At 44.2% G+C, this 17,201-nt stretch overlaps 1 protein-coding gene across 6 annotated transcripts in view; it reads right to left on the bottom strand.

Moving 5' to 3' along the window:
* Positions 1-17,201, bottom strand: part of WASF2 (WASP family member 2) — a 373,370-nt gene that overhangs the window by 164,742 nt on the left and 191,427 nt on the right. For 2 of the 6 annotated variants that reach the window (XM_069225037.1, XM_069225035.1), the window contains one exon: positions 11,682-11,760. The exons of 2 other annotated variants lie outside the window; for them this stretch is intronic. The gene's annotated coding sequence lies outside the window, so the exon portion shown is untranslated. Of the gene's footprint in view, positions 1-6,924; positions 7,274-11,681; positions 11,761-17,201 lie in introns of those variants that run through there. 2 more of the 6 variants (XM_069225039.1, XM_069225040.1) reach the window with 2 other exon arrangements.

The raw sequence follows: 17,201 nt of genomic DNA, 5'->3' as shown, positions 1-17,201 counted from the left end.
TAACCTCCAACCTTTGTGCTCACAGAAACCTGTCTCTCTATTTTTTGTGAATGTCTCCGATTCTTAAAATATGTACCAAGTGCTAATTTTGGAGTGCCACTGACAACAATCTATGTTTGGAGTTTTCCGTGGAGTGACTTAACTATACCTAGTATTTCAGGTTCTTCTTCAAGAGTTCCAGAAGATTTCTCTAGAGTATCTGATTTGTCTACTTCCATGTTATGGTTATTTAAGAAACCTGTAAGTGTGAAATATTGAAAGTATTGTAAACTCTGTAGAAGATCTATGCACTGTAGGGAATTGGCTTGGCTTTTCTTGTTTTCAGTGCATTTTCACGGTAACCAGAAGAACTGACTAGCAATTATCTATCTTTAATAAAAATCAGGTCACGAAGTGACAACCCAGTTTGGCAGAGTAACACTGTTGCAGAACAGAGACAGTACTGCAAGTTTTCTCATTTGTTATTTTGTCCTTTCCCCTTCTATAAGTTGTTGGTTACTAGAAGTACTATCCTTGGACCTGACTTCTTCTGGATTTGGGAGTGGGGCCTAGCATCGACTACAGTGTCGTCCCCGAGGTTGTAACCAGATGAATGTGTGACAGCCTGTTTCACAGATATGCTGTACAAAGTGGAAACTGGATCTGAAGCGACAACAGTAGTCGACATGAATTTGCATCACCAACAGCTTTGCTTCCGGCTTCTTGATGGCCTTCACATGCACGAGGCCACACTTTTTGCATGAACTGGAATAGTGTTTCGGCCACAGGCACCCAAGATAGACATCATGGGCTTTCGAGCAAGAGTGACATCTGTTTGTGACGGTGCAACATGGTTTAAACTAAGGAAATTGTGGGGGTAAATGTACTATTCAAACACGGGGTGAGAAGAAAAAAAAACAGTCTGGGAGGAAATGTTCAGTGGAGAGCAACTCCCGATCTGCAACATAGGACAAAGAAAAAAAGTAACTGACTCCTTTTATTGCTCCCTGATATCATATCCAGTGTATATCCTGCAGCCAAGACGGCACCTAGAAACACAGGACAGCTATCTCTTTTTGTGGCGTCCATTTTGGGCGCGCCACTTTGGAAGGTAGCACTCTAGTTGCCTGTCACATGGGCTGCAATATCAGATTTAAGCACACTGATGCGTGGACGTACTGCTGTTGTGCCAAAGGGAAGCCTGCCCGAACCTAGATGCTGCCCTTTGGATTTAGGTAAAGAGCGCCTGGTTTATGCCAGGCACATCCTACTTAAGCTGGATGTGAAAACTAGTAAGGAAGGGGGTGATGTGATGGACCCCTGGATGATTGGGAGATTTTGTTGCTCTCACTGTGACTGGTCTATCTAGAGTGAGGAGTCTATTAGCAAGTCCAGTGTTGAGGTCAGGGAAAAAGCAGAGAGAGAGGATATTACATAGAAGATTGGGTTAAGATGCACTTTGATGAATGCTTGCACTATGTCTAAACATTGCATGGAAATTAGTGAGCTGATTGGCACAACTCACACAGCCAGTTTATTATTGAGACTTGAGCGAGAGAAGATTCTGGCCCTTAACTAATGACCGCTACTCCCCTTCAGTATGCCATTGTATGGTCCAATAGGGGTGAACGAAGAGGAGGGGAGTCTTGCCATCATTTTTAGGGCAGGGATGAATTGTACACTCAAACCCATCAACCCTCCGGGTATTGAGGGCTGTGAGGTGGGGCTCTTGAAAAATTTAAATCAACAGCACGCAGACGCAGGCACGACTGTTGGTCTATCACCCTCCAGGCCCAAAAACACAGTTCTTAATCAGATGTTAGACTCCCTTCATTTCGTGTAGCAATTTTACAATCTTAGGGTATTTTAATCTGCACCTTGAAGCTATAGGTCATAAAGATGTCAAGGTATTACTTCCTCCAAAGGGTTATCCTGGCAACCCACCTAGCTGACATACGCTGGATGGAGTCTTCACCAATTTAGATGCCCTGACAGTGGATGAGCGCTTACCGTCAAGTTGGTTGGACCACCATGCTGTGATGTTTCAAATATATAGAGAAGTGGTGAGAAAAATCACACAGGATAACTTTATCAGGATCAGAAATGAGGGTAAAATCTCAGACAGGGAGTTAGTGGAGATTTTGATTAAATCGCAAGCTAGTGAGCTCTCCGGCCTGGGATCCCAAGAAGAGAACTTTAATAAGTGGGTGTTGTCAACCATGAATGAACTATCCCTGGTTAAATCTAAGAAAGTGGGAAGGAAGAAAATCTCTGCCGTATGGTTCTCGGAGGATCTTAAAGAACTTCAAGGAAAGTGCTGGAAGCAGGAACGGAGATGGAAAAATTAGAAGAGAATTAGGAGAGCAGAATATGCTCAGGGAGTTAATAAGAAAATAGTCATCTTTTTTCTCAATGGGCCCAAAGACTTATTCAAGACTGTTAGTCATCGCACATCTCCCCCAGTTCCACTGGCGTTGGAGAATTCTCAAGAATTTTGCGATGGGATGGCACTGGTCGTCAGGGAAAAGATTCTGAAATTGTTTTGGGAATTTCAAGAAGGTTAGGAGCAGTCTGTTGCCAGGCCTAGGGAAGGTAACATCCACAGGTAGGCCTCCAACATGCATTTAGCTAGGTTCTCCCCACTACCACGGGCCAAGATTAAAACCCTTTTGGCCCAAACCACCTTGGGATCGCCAGATGACCACTATTATCCGAGGGTGTTTAACCTAGTCCGAGACACTGTTGCATAATTTCTGGGTAAAATCTACTCACATGTACTGGAGCCTGGAGTGTACCCTCAGTGTTGGAAAAAGGCAATAGTCATTCCTTTGAAAAAAAATCCTAATGGGGATCCGGTAGGCCCAAAAAATCTTTCACATAGTTCTTTGCTACCCGCTCCAGCTAAAATCTGGAGAAGAACTTCAATCAGGAGCCCTCTCTCAGGTTCTCAGTGAGCATGAACTCCTGGACCGCTCTCAAAATGGGTTTAGGAGTAACCATAGTACTAAATCTGCTTTCCTTATGGCAGCTGATTACATTTGCCGGCAAGTAGATCAAGGTGGAGCGGCTATTCTGGTTATGCTTGGCCTGCCTGCAGCCTCGGATACCATTTCTCCATCCCTTTTGGTTCAGAAGCCGCAACAGGCTGGTCTGAGGAACGTAGCTTTAAGCCTCTTTCAGTCCTTCCTAGGGAATAGGATACAGCTTACAGTTAGCTGTGGGAATTTTAGAGCTAATCCGTTTCAGCTTCCCTGTGTAGTACCACAGGTTCCTCCCTCAGTAGTACTTTATTCAAACTGTATGTCGCTCCTCTGGCGCAACTAGTACGCTCTCTTGGTTTTCATGTCTCTTCTTATGCTGATGATACCCAAATCATCCTCTCTGTATCTAATGATAGGGAAGATTTGGCAGAAAATGTAGGTTGTGCATGGTAGAGGTCGACTGTTTAGATGAGGCAGAACTGTCTGAAAATGAATGGGGAGAAGACCGAAATTGTGGTATTTGGTGCCGAGAATTCCATTTGGAATGGCTGCTAGTGGCTGGATATTTGTGGCCTGCCTCCTTCCCCGGGTAAACGCAGCAAAACAATCAGGGGATAATTTTTGATAACGCATGGACCTTTAGAGCCAGGTGAATATAACTGTGAGGTTGTGCTTTTGTATTTTTAAGTCTTTGAAGAAAATACTACATTTTATAACAGAAGAGCCAACAGAGACCATGGTCATTGAACTTATTACATCTCGTCTGGACTACTGTAACGCCCTTTATTAAAATGTCAGCCAGTTTTCTTAAAATAAGCACCAAATTATCCAAAATGCTGCGGGCCATTTGGCCCTGGGTGTGACAAAATTTTGTTAGGGAAGGGAGGGATTGAGGACTCTCCATTGGTTACCAGTAAGTAAGCGGATCACCTTCAAGATCCTGTGTCTGGTGTTTAAGGCCCTCCATCTGCAGGGCTCATATTATTTTAGGTCTGCATTCACAATTTATGCTCCCAATACACTGCTGAGATCAACAGGCCGGAGAGTGGGGACTGTTCCTATGTTCGGGAAAGCAAGATTGGGGGAACGAGCATTCATTCACGGTTGCCAGATGCCAGGCCATATTGGCGCTTTGATGCCTTGTTGGTTTAATGCACTTTACAAATTCAAAATAACAAGTTACAAACTAAAGTAAGCACAAAGAAAGCAGTTTTAACTATGCAATCAAAGTCTGAGGAACAATGCCAACAACACAATAAAGTAACTCTGAAGAAAGGGTAACAGGCCAAACCAAACAAGACGTGATGCTCAGAGGATCCAGAAAAACATAGTGAAAGCTGAAGCAATGGTCTAGAACTCATGGGACTAGGGCCTTAACTACCACTAGTCAGAGCGTATGCAGTTCCTGGGAAAATGGTCCCAATTAAGACAACCACAAGAATCAAAAGCATCAAGGAAAACAACCAGAGGAAACTAGCCATGACCAAACAGCTAAACCAATTGGAGACATGTTGTTCCAAAGCAGACATGCAAACAACAGCGCCGACAGAGACAACTAAAGAACCCTGGTAATCGACATGCCCCTGTGGCCTTCATTCGAAGCCCTTTTAATAAACACAGTCCTAGCCATGGGACTTCAAAGCAGCAAATTACCATTGAGAAATGCCAGCGACCCAGGATTTCAATTCTCTCACTTCTCACTCAGGCCAGGGACCCGAGAACACAGAGCCAAACCTTTTACTAATAACCCCCTTAAGAAGTGTTGCAGAGCCACTAAGAGCGCATGCTTGTCCCAGACACAGCGGGTGAACCAGACTCCGCACTCTACAAGAAAAAACATGTTTCCTGCTATTGCCTGGGGTTGCTAAGTGGAGAGCAAAAAGATTCTCATGACTTCCATGCATTTTCAAACTGCAGCATATGCTTGGGGTGGCAATTTGCCCTCGCAGCTAAAAACAGACCAACCCCTATGCTAAGTCTGAGTAACCACGGTTCCTGCGCCGCTCTCTTAATGTCTTGAGCATTAAAATGCAGCCGATGGGCAGCCTACACCTGAGCCCGCCATCACCCCAGGGAACAGTGGAGCACGCTCTTAGCAGCACAATGTTCTCAGAACAGGATTAACTGTGGGCTACAGCGCAGCGTCATCACAACACTGATAGAGCAGCTCTCCGCACGGAATTATTTTCTTCGCAAACATGGGTTCCAGACTTTGTGAAGGTGGAGCCACGGCAAGATTCTAGTCTGTGGCGAGCTGGACCAGTTATTCCTAATGAATACTAAGCTGCTGTGCAGGAGCTACAAGGCTCAGTGTGTGAGAAGAATGCATAGTCTCTGGCAGGCAGATCTGTTCCTACAGTGGATCTTCCAAAGGGATGGAGGTGGGGGAGGCTCTCCCTCCGGTGAAATGTCCTGATCCTCCAGACCTGACACTTTAAGCATGGAGCCCCAAAGGATGCACTTACATGGCTTGCGCTACAAGCCTTTAAAGCTGTACCAAGGAGAACAGAGAGGGCAAATGCCTAGTGCCCTCCTCTGACCACTTCCGCCCCACATGCACCCCAAGCCTTTCATTTGCCCTATTCTCAGTACCACGGTTAACAACCAACCAGTATTTTTCATATAGCACGTGTAAATAATCTGGAAAATCAAAGCGATATGTTTCTGTTCCCCTCTGAAATATAAACTTAAAGCAACAAATACAAAATGGAAGCACATCAGCTGATTTTTAAATCCAATAGACAGTAGTGACTTTTAAAAGACACTGAGAATTTTACACAGACGGCTGTGTAAGAAGCTCCAGAAGCTCAAAATGCGTACAAATGGCCTATTGTTTCTAGGTGAAAGGTGGCAACGGCTGCACAGCATGACTGCAGGTCTGCCCTTTCACCCCGCACCTGCAGCTCAACATGCAGAGGCTGCCGACAGGGCTTCAAATGGGGGAGGGTGATCGGGGTGTTACAGCCCACCAAAAAAAGGTATTCTATAGTAAAAGGTTGGTTACAGGGACTTTCAGTCTGGTATGATGAAGTGTGTGTCGGATTTCACCTGAGATTTTTAGATGCCCACACTGACAAAAATACACACACACCTCCCTCGTCTCTGTTTAAAAGTACTTATAAATTCTGATTTATTTGAAAAATGCGTTTTAAATGCGCCTACTATCCGCCCTCCTCTCCGTTTCCACTACCCATTAAGCACCCCCACGTCCTTATTATCATATGAGTTGTTTTAACAAGATAGCCCAGTGTGATTGTTGGGAAATCTGAAGCTCATCCCACTCTCCCCGACCCAAATCCTACCGACTAGCTACGCTCCTGCGTCGCTTAGGATTCTAGGCCTTGCAGACAAACAGCAGAGCACTATTCATTTTACAAGACACTCAAGTGAAGTTTTCATAGTTTGAGGGATGAGGAAGACCAACCTCCTAGGACTCCATGCTTTTGGAGGCAGGTGCAGGCATTGCTAGCAGGGGCACCAACAGTCAATCAGCGGCTCCAAACCCTGCTCATGTCTACAAAGGTAATGCAGATCCCATACTACTACTCATTTAGGAGGCTTCATGTAGATGGACATTTGCCAGGTTCCAAGGAGATGAGCACATTCATTCAACTTCGCGCTTTTTACGCTTTATCCTTCGTTTTTCATTGTGTTGGTCAATGTTCTGTTCTACGTTCTTTTTTGTTCTCTGCAGAACTGTCGTTTTATCAATTCCACTTTTCTACTCTATACTACGCACTTCTTCTCACTGCTCCCTCAGCTCGTCTATCCCATTAGAACTTGAATCAGGTGCTCAGTGCCCTTTTAGTTTGTGAATGTCTATGCGTTTTCTAATTTGTGCTAATTAATAACTGTCTTCAGTTTACCTTTCCTGCACTTTTTAGGTTTCACTTGCACGCTGCTAGCGAAATCTATTGTTAATACTAAAAACTGAAAAGGGGCTTAGAACCAGTCCCTTACTTACCTGAACTTACCAATGGCTTAGTCACTGGCTGGTGTCCTTTCTCTCTGGCTACGGCGCTAAAGGTACCCCTTTTTTCTTCATCTTCTTTGTTCGTGACGTCTTCTTTTTCACAGTTTTCTTCTTTCTTTGTGACGTCGTCTTTCTTCACTGCAGTCTGCCGCCTTCTTTCTCCGCAGAGCATGACCCAGCGTCCAGCTTACGGGGCACCGCGAGCTGCACTGGAACTTCCATCCGCCAGCCCGGGAGCTGCTTTTTCACATGTTTTTATCCCAAATCTTGGATGCAATAAAGAAAAGTAACTGCACAGAGTGGACAAGTGTGGCGGATTCTGTTCCGCGGCGTGAAGGGGGATCAAAGACAGAAAACGAGCCGTGGGATGGGGAGAAGAGTGCCGGGCACAGGAGGTCTCCCGGGGGTTTTCTGCTCTGGCTACAGAAGGGAGATTGGAGAAAGTAGAGCTTTGCCAAGAAGGGAACAGCAGGAACCCGAAAGGGAGGCAGACGATCTGAGTGCCCGCTGCTGCCCACTCCTGCCAGCACCGCACCACCTTCCCCATACAAGCCCATCATTGTGTACCTTATTAAACCCCCCCCTTGCAGCTGATACGTTTTAAAAAACATGCCTTGGCGTTAAAGATGCCCTGCAAATTTAAAACACAATGTCCGTCTTACTTTTGGGGGCACCCCCAGCGACACACTGGAACCTAAGCTATCTTACCCGTCCTGTAACTTGACTTCTAACCTTTTAACGTAACAGAATTACCATGATGTGATATTTTAAATTTTCTGTCATTGGCATTAAAGAAATACATATCTATGCGTGTGTGAACGTGTGTTATTTGGAGAGTTTCGTTGAGTGATTGGACACTCTTATTTAGCCATAAGATGGACACAACAACAGGAAACAAATAAAAAAAAACTTGCTGTATTTCAAACGCCTCTGTCAGTGTTAAGTTTCAAGTCAGTGAGAAGTGAGCTGGAGGTGGTGGGAGGGAATGTGTGTTTTAAGCTTCAGAAAGCTTTGTAGCACTTTGATGCACGCCGACCCTGTTAGCCTTCTCAGGAGTTTGCTTTGAAGCCAACTGGTTGTTATTTATGTTTTTTAACCTGGCTGCGAGGAAGCTTTGCTGCGGAGAAGGGTGTTGTAAAAGTTAATTTTTTTTTCCTAGACCCACCCACTGAAAAATCAGCTTCCCAGTTGATTCCAACTACGATTTGACATGTGACAGACTGCCTGTCATCAGGCCGCCTTTGATCCATTCAATCTTGATTGATATCACTAAATCATTCGCCATCGTAACCCAGGCCGGAGTGACGCAGGGCTCGCCCTCTAGATACTGTGATCCAGACAGGCACAATTATTATCAGGTTTGCTAATGTGCCAGTTTTTTATCTTTCTTTGTGCCAATATCTGGATCACATATTTGAAGCAAAGCTACGTGTTTGCTTTATGGCTCCTCAGATATTTCTTGTTTTTTTGGTTTCACTTGCGCTCTGCATCCGAAATCTACTGTTAATAATACAAAAAAAAAAAAACTTAAAAGGGGCTTAGAACCAACCTCTTACCTACCTGAACTTACCATTGGCTTGGACCAACGTTAATAGTTAATAGTTGTTTACGTGGTGATGTATGTTGAATTAATAAACAACAAACGACTATTAACAGTTTATCAAATTTAAAACAAACATTATTATAACATTTTTCTAATATTTATAATCCAGTTAGATAGTAAAATAGAATGGAAAAGAAAAAACAAAGGTGAAACCCACTAGCTTTGACAATGCTTGTTTTCCTTATGTTTTCTGTCCTCTATCTGTTCCTTCTGCCACCATCTTTTTCTGCCCCTCAAGTTCACATTTGTTCTCAGTATCTCGCTTTGTCATATCCTTTTTCTCACCTTTTATTGTTTTCTGTCCCCTTTTTAGGTTAAGCATATCAGTGCACAAGCGCAGCTCTTCTTGATATGTAATCTATTCAGTGGGCTTTCACCACGCCCATCACTTTCATTGGTTCCTGGACCTGCTTTCAAAAAATCCCTTGATCTAGTTCGTAAATGCTTTATGTTTGTTCCGCCTTGAGGCTGGTTTGTTACCGCCTTGGAGACTAACCCTTTTACATGGATTATTGCACGATCAGCAAGATACCTTAGAGTGGCGCACTATTTTCTTTCTTTTGCCTCGCAGCTTTGCACTGCATGGCTGTATGTTGTTTCTTCCTCTTCCTTTTTTTCGGGCATCTTTCTGTTTCATTGCAATGTCCGCGGGGTCTTTTTTATTTATTTTTTGCAGTTTTATGTAGCGCAAACTCGACATGAAGGGATTGGAGCGCTTTATTTTTACTTATTTTTTGCCGGTTTATAAGGAGTCGTGACTCCAGACCGAAGCATTTCACAGCCTCAAGTTTGATAGCAAAAACATCTAGCCTTTGGATGGAAACTGGGCCTCTTCAAATACAGTTCAGTTAGCGCAAACTTGATACAAAGGTATTACAGCGCTTTACGGTTACATTACACAAGAACACATTCATTTTTGGTAGCTAGGGGAGATAAAGTGATTTGCCCAGAATCACAGGATGTTGAGCCGGTGCGGAGACTCAAACCGTGTTCTTCAGCTCCCAAGTCGTTAGCTCTCGCCCTTACGCCACAACCTCTCCCCTAGGGTTCTTTGTCTGGTGATTCCCCATCACCCTCTGGACTCCCGTGTATAATATCACAGCCAGTCTGTAGGAAGGAGGCAAAAACACTCCCAAGATGGCAGCCATTTTGTGTCCTCTCTCCTGCAGCAACAGGCCAGGGAGGGTTGCTGTGGCATCTGGCATACATCTACTACTCTCGAAATCAAAACACATATGTAAAAGACATTACCATTTACAACGTCAACAGCTGTAACTCTCACAAATGCAAGACCTATTGCATTGCAAATGCTTGTTATTTTTTTTGCCAATTTCATATCAATTTGCAGCCTTTGAGGAAGCCTCACTTTTGTAGTTTCACACTTTTCATTCTTCCACTTGCTCTTGTGCTATTTCCGTTCCCTCTTTTACCTCAGCCCTCCAATTTGATCCAGTCACTCTTCTTTGAACATTCGGTTGCTTTTTCATAACTGACTGTTTTTTGTTTCAGTTTCATTTTGTTCTGATCTACCTGTTCTCTCTACCCCTTTCTTCTTTTAGATGTGCCCATTTTTTCTTCCCTGCTCCTGTTTTTTTTTAAATTATTTTGTTCTGTTTTTTACCTGTTTCCCCTTTGTTCACCCTGACTTTTTTCTCAAAGTCTGTTTTTCCATATTCTTAATTGCAACCATAGTCCTTTTTATGTTCCTATCTGTTCTCTTACGTTATTAGTGCTTTGAGTACCCTTTTATTCTGCACCCTTTGTATTCTTTCAATCATGTTCCCTCTAATCCATTCTTTTATACTTACTGCATAATCATTTTGGTCTCTCCCATCACCTTCTCACAGTTTTAAACCCTTGTTCTATCTTTTAGTTGACCCTATTACATCCTCTTGCACACGTCCAATCCATTTGTTCCGAGAGCTTGAGCCCTTTGGCCACTTGCCCTATACTTTAGATATTTTGTCTCTCATCCTTTACTTTTTTTTTCCACTGATCATCCTTCAATTATCAGTGCTGCATCCTAAATGTGTTACCCAGGCTGGGTTAATTTAGTCCTAAGAACCCCTCCTTCCCTTCAAACCTTCATCTTTTTTCCCTGCTTCCTCCTTTCTTTCTACATTGTATTATTCCACATTTTGTGTTTCTTCTGTGTTACCCCTTTGTGCTTTTTCTGTCCTTCATTTTTCCCATCATAAAGTAATAAGTTCAAACCTTCTTTATTGACTCTATAGTCCCCATTTTGTTGGCTTTCTATACATTACACATTTTGTTATCTCTGTATGCACTCCCTTTTGTTGTCACTCTATAATCCTCCTTTTGTTGTCCTTCCTTTTACCATTCCATATCGTTTTTTTGCCTATCTAGTCCCCATTTCGCCTCATTCACTGGTGCTGCTTTTCTGTAGTAACCCTTTTGTTGCCACATGTTCCTATGCATTCCTTCCTTTGTTTTACCTCTACAGTTCTCCTTTTGCTGTCCCTCTATAATCCTCCTTTCCCATGATAGTCCCTTTTTTCTCCACTGAAATTCCCTTCTGTTTATTGGTATTTAGTCTTCTGAGGTACCTGTATATAGTACTCCATTTTACTGTCTCTACATTCCTTCTTTATTATGTCATTATATTGTTTCTTTTGCTCCCCCTACAGTCCTCTTTTGCTGGCCTCTGCATTCATTATTTTGATTCATCCTTGTCATTTGTAGATATTCACCATTTTGTTGGCTGTATAGTCCCCCTTTTGTTCTGTTCACCTGAAATATCACTGAGTGATTACGCTTTTACAACATCAGGGTATTGCGTCTACGAGAGCAGGGACTCTAAGGGTCAGATGTAGCAAAGGTTTTTCCCATTCTGTGTCAATGGGAAAATGTGTTTGTACATATGGCCCTAAATGTCGACAAATAGTAAAAATATGCACACATAAATAATACTGGCACTTTTCCAGAAACCAAATGTTTCTGCTATCTGTTCTCACCAACAGATATCAGCTCTACATAAAAAAACGATGCCCCTGCTATCCGTTACTTCAGGGAAACATGACCCTATGATTGGTTCCACTCAAAAATGCCCCTTCCGAATCTTATCTGACAGAAAGATTCCAGTGCCATCAGGTCCACAAAAAAAGATGCCCCTGCCATCAGTTACCTCACCACAGATGACTGGCTCTCAAGTTCATTGATGCTTTTTGCATGAGTCGTGGAATCTCGTGGTCACGAACAGGTGGCTGTGAGGAAGAACAGAGGGGAAACAAATGAGAGCGCTCAAGACTGCCAAATGATGCCCCTTCTCTTGCAGGATATATTTTCAAAAATGGTTTGTTTCCAACTAATAAAACAGACTTGTTGGTATACCAGGTCTCAGCTAACAAACACAATGGAAAGTGTTTTAGAGCAACTTTATTCCCACCATGCATGGTAACAGTGGTAGGTTAATGCATGAAATCGTATTTTGCTTAGCTCAATGTTCAGTATGTGGGTACAGAAAAAAATTCAAAATATCAGCATGGTGCCCGTTTTCCGAGAATTTCTCTGGGATATAATAAAGACAAGGAAGAAGGAAGTAAAGTTACACTGTACTTATTACCACAGGTTGCTGCATCAAAGTCAAACAGCAGGTTTTACACTAGACTCCGTGGCACTAGTTTCATCCACATGAACTGGCATAGTTACATAGATCTTAGGACCCTTGTGAGTCAGAGCTCCTAAATTTGATCAAAATTATGGCTGCTAAATCAGACATAAAATCCCAGAATATAATGCACAACTGCTTTCTAGGTCCGAGTTGACAGCTAAGCTGTCGAACAGATCCTTTACTTACACTATACTCAAGCATGCCTTGGGTTCTCCCCTATCTTTTTTAACTGGATTTTTTCTCAACCAGTTTAAGCCCTTGCTTTGAGGCTGTCAATCAGATCTTGGCCCAGCCCAGAAGAGTATTCCTCTCTCACGGACTATTAGGATGTATCCTTTTGCCTCCGATGCAGTGCTTGTGTTGAACTATTGAAAGGACTACTTTATGACCTCACGGTCTGCTCCAGGTGGCTCAAGCCTGTCCCTCCAGTGTGTCTCGCAATTTATTCTTTTTTGTGCTCCATGATTCTCCATAAACCCAACTGCTTTGTTCCTTCCTTGTTCTCCTCCTCCTTTCCCTTGTCTGCTCCTAACTGCCCCTGCCTTTCACTCATTCTTGTTACTCACCCCTACCTCACTCTTAACCCATTTCTTATGCTCAGCTCCCTCTCATTCCCCCCACTTGGCCCTCCCTCCATTCCCCGTGTGCTTGTTAACCCCACCCAGCACCACTGCAGCTCTCCCTGCCCACCCTTTCCTCTCAGGATTTCTTTTAGGTACCACCAAGATCAGGTGTTTTATTTTTATTTCAACAGAAGAGAAAGGCAGCCTGCCCTGAAGGTTCCACCGCCTTTGATACAATTCTCTGTGTTTCTATATCAAAAGAAGATGGAAAGAAGCCTTCACTACAGCCCTACCCATAGTTCTATGTCACAGAAACTAAAGATGGACTATGATCGAGGCTCCCAAGCCATCAAACCTTTGTTTGTATTGTAATTGCATTTATATAGTGGTAAATATCCCTGCTGAGGTGTTGAAGCACTTTTTTTTAACAAGTAGAGCTACTCCAGGTACCATGGATTAGTGGGAAGTCAATAAGTTAAATCAGTTGACATTTTCTATCTGCAGTCTTTAGGTAACATAAGAAACCAAATCATGCATTAGTTTAGGATTCTTGTGGTTGAAGTTAACAGGTTTTAGTCTTATGCTCTCATGATGAACAATATAATGCGTTACACCGGAGGCGTTTTGTGATTGAAATTAAATTACATTTTAATTTGGCTAAGTCAGAAGTTCGAAATTCGACAGGGTATTAATTAGGTGGATAAGTCAGAAACAGACTTTGAGAGTAATTAACGGTTTAGTGAATTGATCAATTAGTTGCAATGGAGGAGATGGAGTGTTACTGATTTTTCAGAGTGTTATGTTATGGTAGGCAATGCATATAGGGCCCGAAATGCAGGAGCCATGCGATGTAGCAAAGAGGGTAGAGCTAGTGATGAGAGATATGTAGGGAAAGGAAAGCATGCAAAGGGAAATCATGCTACTTTTCAAGTTAGGTATTAAAGGATGAAGGTTCATTAGTGGAAGTATATATAGTCAGAAGGATAGGAAGACAAGTTTGACCTTCCATGGTGTTGCGATCTATGACTCGGATTGTGCAGATTTTAGATCAGCACTTATGTTTCGTATGTCTATTTTTAATTGTTCCAAAGTCCATGGTGGAGATTTCGCCCAGTTGAGTAGACTTAGAATTTACATAAGAGGGGATTTAAGGAGTTGATTATGTCTTCAGAGTGGATAAACTATTTTGTTACAGTGGATTAGAACTAGGCATTGAGCAAAACATTTGTCCTTTTTACATCTAAGATCAGTAGTAGAGGTGGGGGGGGGCTATCAGCATACAGAACTGCAATGTGTGATGACTTGATTTTGAGATCACATTGGGAATATTCAGCTCTTGACCATTAATCTGAACTCGAGATAGTTCTCCATGGCTTTTATCTCTGCAAGGAGGGAATTACATAATTTTCCTGCCTGTTCAGAAAAACTGGTGACACCAAGCTTTTTCAATCTTGTACCTTGGTACTATTAGATGTGGTGCTAGTGTGAAATGCATGTACCTGGGTTTGAAGTATTTGGTGATTTTTGTCTGCAAGAGTTTAGGACCTTGGTAGTTTATCGCTCCATGAGTGATGTTAGATATCTTGCAGGATTGTCTGGCAAGTGGTAGCCAGTAGAGGGGGCTTTGAACTGGTGATATGTACATTTGTGTCATTTCATGGATTTCAACTAGAATATGTCTCTACCAGATAAATCGTTACCAAAGGTAAGTAACTTGTTCATGTGATAGAGAATTCTAGTTGCACATTTGTTACCTTAGAATAGACAGCCAAGCCATCCCCGGTGGTGGCCTGCGGACAAGATCTTACTAAAAAAGTCCTGTAGGTGCAAACAACCAAAGTAGCCGTGACTGTCCAGGCAGTAATGTTTTGTGAACATGTGCAGAGAGGCCCATGTTGCTGCCTGGCAGATATCCAGGACAGGAACTCCACGTGCTAATGCATTGGTAGCAGCAGTTGCTCTGGTTGAGTGAGCACACAAGCCATCGGGTGGTTGCTTCTTTGCCAGAGCATAACATCTTGATGCAGACCAATACCCATTGTGAGATGGTATGCTTCTGCACCACCTTCCCTTTCTTCGCAGCTACACATTCAACAAAAAGTCGTCCACCCGGAAATCTTAAGTACAATTAAGGTAGAATGCCAATGCTTTTTTTGGATCCAGACAGTGGTGGCTCTCCTCTTCATGAGAGGTATGTGGGGGTGCATAAAAAGTAGGCAAAGTAATAGATTGGCCTATATGAAAAGGGGTAACAACCTTAGGAAGGAAGGAGGCCCTTGTACGAAGCACCACTTCGTCAGGGTGGAGAGACAAAAATAGTGGCTTGGAAAAAAGAGCTTGAAGCTCACTCACTCTACGAGCAGAGGTGATAGCAATAGGAAAAAACAGCCTTGATGGTTAGGAGCTGCAAAGGACAATGACTGGAGGATCCGTAGCCATATTCAGTACCAGACTCTTTGTGCCCAGTCTGGAGTCACAAGCATTACTTGGTCCTGGTCCTTCTTGATTTTCTTCAAAACTCTGGACAGAAGTGGTATTGACGGGAAGGAGTAAAAGAAGCCTGAGTTCCACTCGAGACAAAAGGTGTCACCGAGCGAGTGCCACCTTTCAAACTCCAACATGCTAAACAGCTAACTACGCCTTCTCTGCGGAGGTGAACAGATCTAATCAAGGCTCTCCCCACTGCTGAAAGAGATCTTTCATCACCTCTGGTTGGAGATGCCATTCTTGATCGACTATTCATCGACGGCTGAGTTCGTCTGCTCTGGCGTTCAGAGAGCCCGCTAGATGTTGATCTACCAGGGTGATGCCCTGATGTTCCAGCCACGTCCAAAGGTAGAGCCTCTTGACAAAGGGTCCTCGACCTCACCCCGCCCTACTTGCTGCAGTACCACATGAACACCTGCACCACTTTCCCTTTCAGAGAGGGAAGGAATGCTTTCAATGCGAGCCTGATCGCCGGATGACCTCTGGTCTCTGCCTCTCCCATGTGGCCGCCCAATCCCAGGAGTGACGCATCTGTCAGTACTGTGATACCTGGTTGGGGGGAGGGAGAGGGATCTGCCGCTGACTCAATCGTGATTTGAAAGCCACCACTGCAGGCCTTTCGCAGTTCCCTCCGAGATCTGGACCATGTCGGAAAGATTCCCCTGATGCTGTGCCCATTGGAACTTCAGGTCCCACTGCAGAACCCGCAAATGCCTTCTGGCATGTGTTACCAGCAGGAGGCCATGAGGCCTAGAAGCCTCAGAGTCCTTCTCACCAAAATCCAGGATAGAGACTGAAACTTCAGAATCATAGCCTGAATATCCTGAACTCGCTTTTCGGAATAATAGGCCCAAAACCGCAATGTGACCATGACCAGCTCTGTTGAAAGGGGGCGTCCGAGAAGGAGTCAGGTGTGACTCCAGCACGTTTATAGTAAACCCTAGCAAATCCAGAAGGTACGCCGTAGTCTGAAGGTGGGAGACTGCTTTCTAGGGTATGTTCGCCTTCAACAGCCAGTCGATGAGGTAGGGAAAAGGCTGAAACCCCTAAACTGCACAGATTCACTGCAACTACCACCATCACTTACGTGAATACCCGAGGGGTGCTGGTAAGGCCGAAAATGAGCAGTGTAAATTGAAAGTGCGAGTGACCCGCCACGTATTGCAAGTAGCACCTGAGGGCAGGCAAGATGGGTATATGGAAGTAAGCATCCTGCAAGTCCAAAGCTACCATCCAGTCTCCTGGGTCCAAGGCAGACAGGACCTGAGCCAGAGTGAGCATTTTGAACTTCTCCTTCTTGAAGAAGAGATTAAAGGCCCAATGTCTAGAACAAGATGTAGGCCTTTGTCCTTTTTGGGCACCAGAACAGGAATAACAACCACAACCTACTTCTAGCACAGGGACCCTCTCTACGGCTCCCCTCGCGGAGAAGTGCCAGATTATCCTACCGTAGGTGGCACAGCCAGATGAGCAGTCTCAAAGGGTAAGGAGTAGCCCCTTCGGACGATCTGTAACAACCCACCAGACTGTTGTGATGGATTCCCAATGGGCAGGTAATGGTGAATCCTGCTTCCAACTGGTCTGAGAGGGGGGACGGACTAGGAAGGCTTGGAGGCTGCTGCAGGGGTGGGGTGGACTGGGCAGAACCCTACTTCCCGCTTCCACACCCGTGGGATTCCGCGTCTACGGCCGTGCAGTGGCTGGAAAGCAAGTGCAGCTCTGTGGTTGGTAGGGTACGCATGCGAAAGGGAGCGCCTTCCATGGCCCCAAAGGGGCACAAAAGAGGACTGGGGTGGGTGTGGGTGTGGGGTAGTCACTAGGCCAAGGAATAATCCGTAGCCCGGGACTCCTTCAACCTCTCGAGGGCCAAGTCCGCTTTGTCTCTGAAGAGACGGGTGCCATCGAAGGGCATGTCCACGAGAGACTGTTTGACATCCCCTGAAAAACCAGACGTCCTCAACCAGCTGTGGCACCTCAAGGCCAT

Source organism: Pleurodeles waltl, chromosome 3_1, assembly GCF_031143425.1.
Source record: "Pleurodeles waltl isolate 20211129_DDA chromosome 3_1, aPleWal1.hap1.20221129, whole genome shotgun sequence".
Taxonomy (NCBI): domain Eukaryota; kingdom Metazoa; phylum Chordata; class Amphibia; order Caudata; family Salamandridae; genus Pleurodeles; species Pleurodeles waltl.
This window is presented reverse-complemented; position numbering and strand designations above follow the sequence as displayed.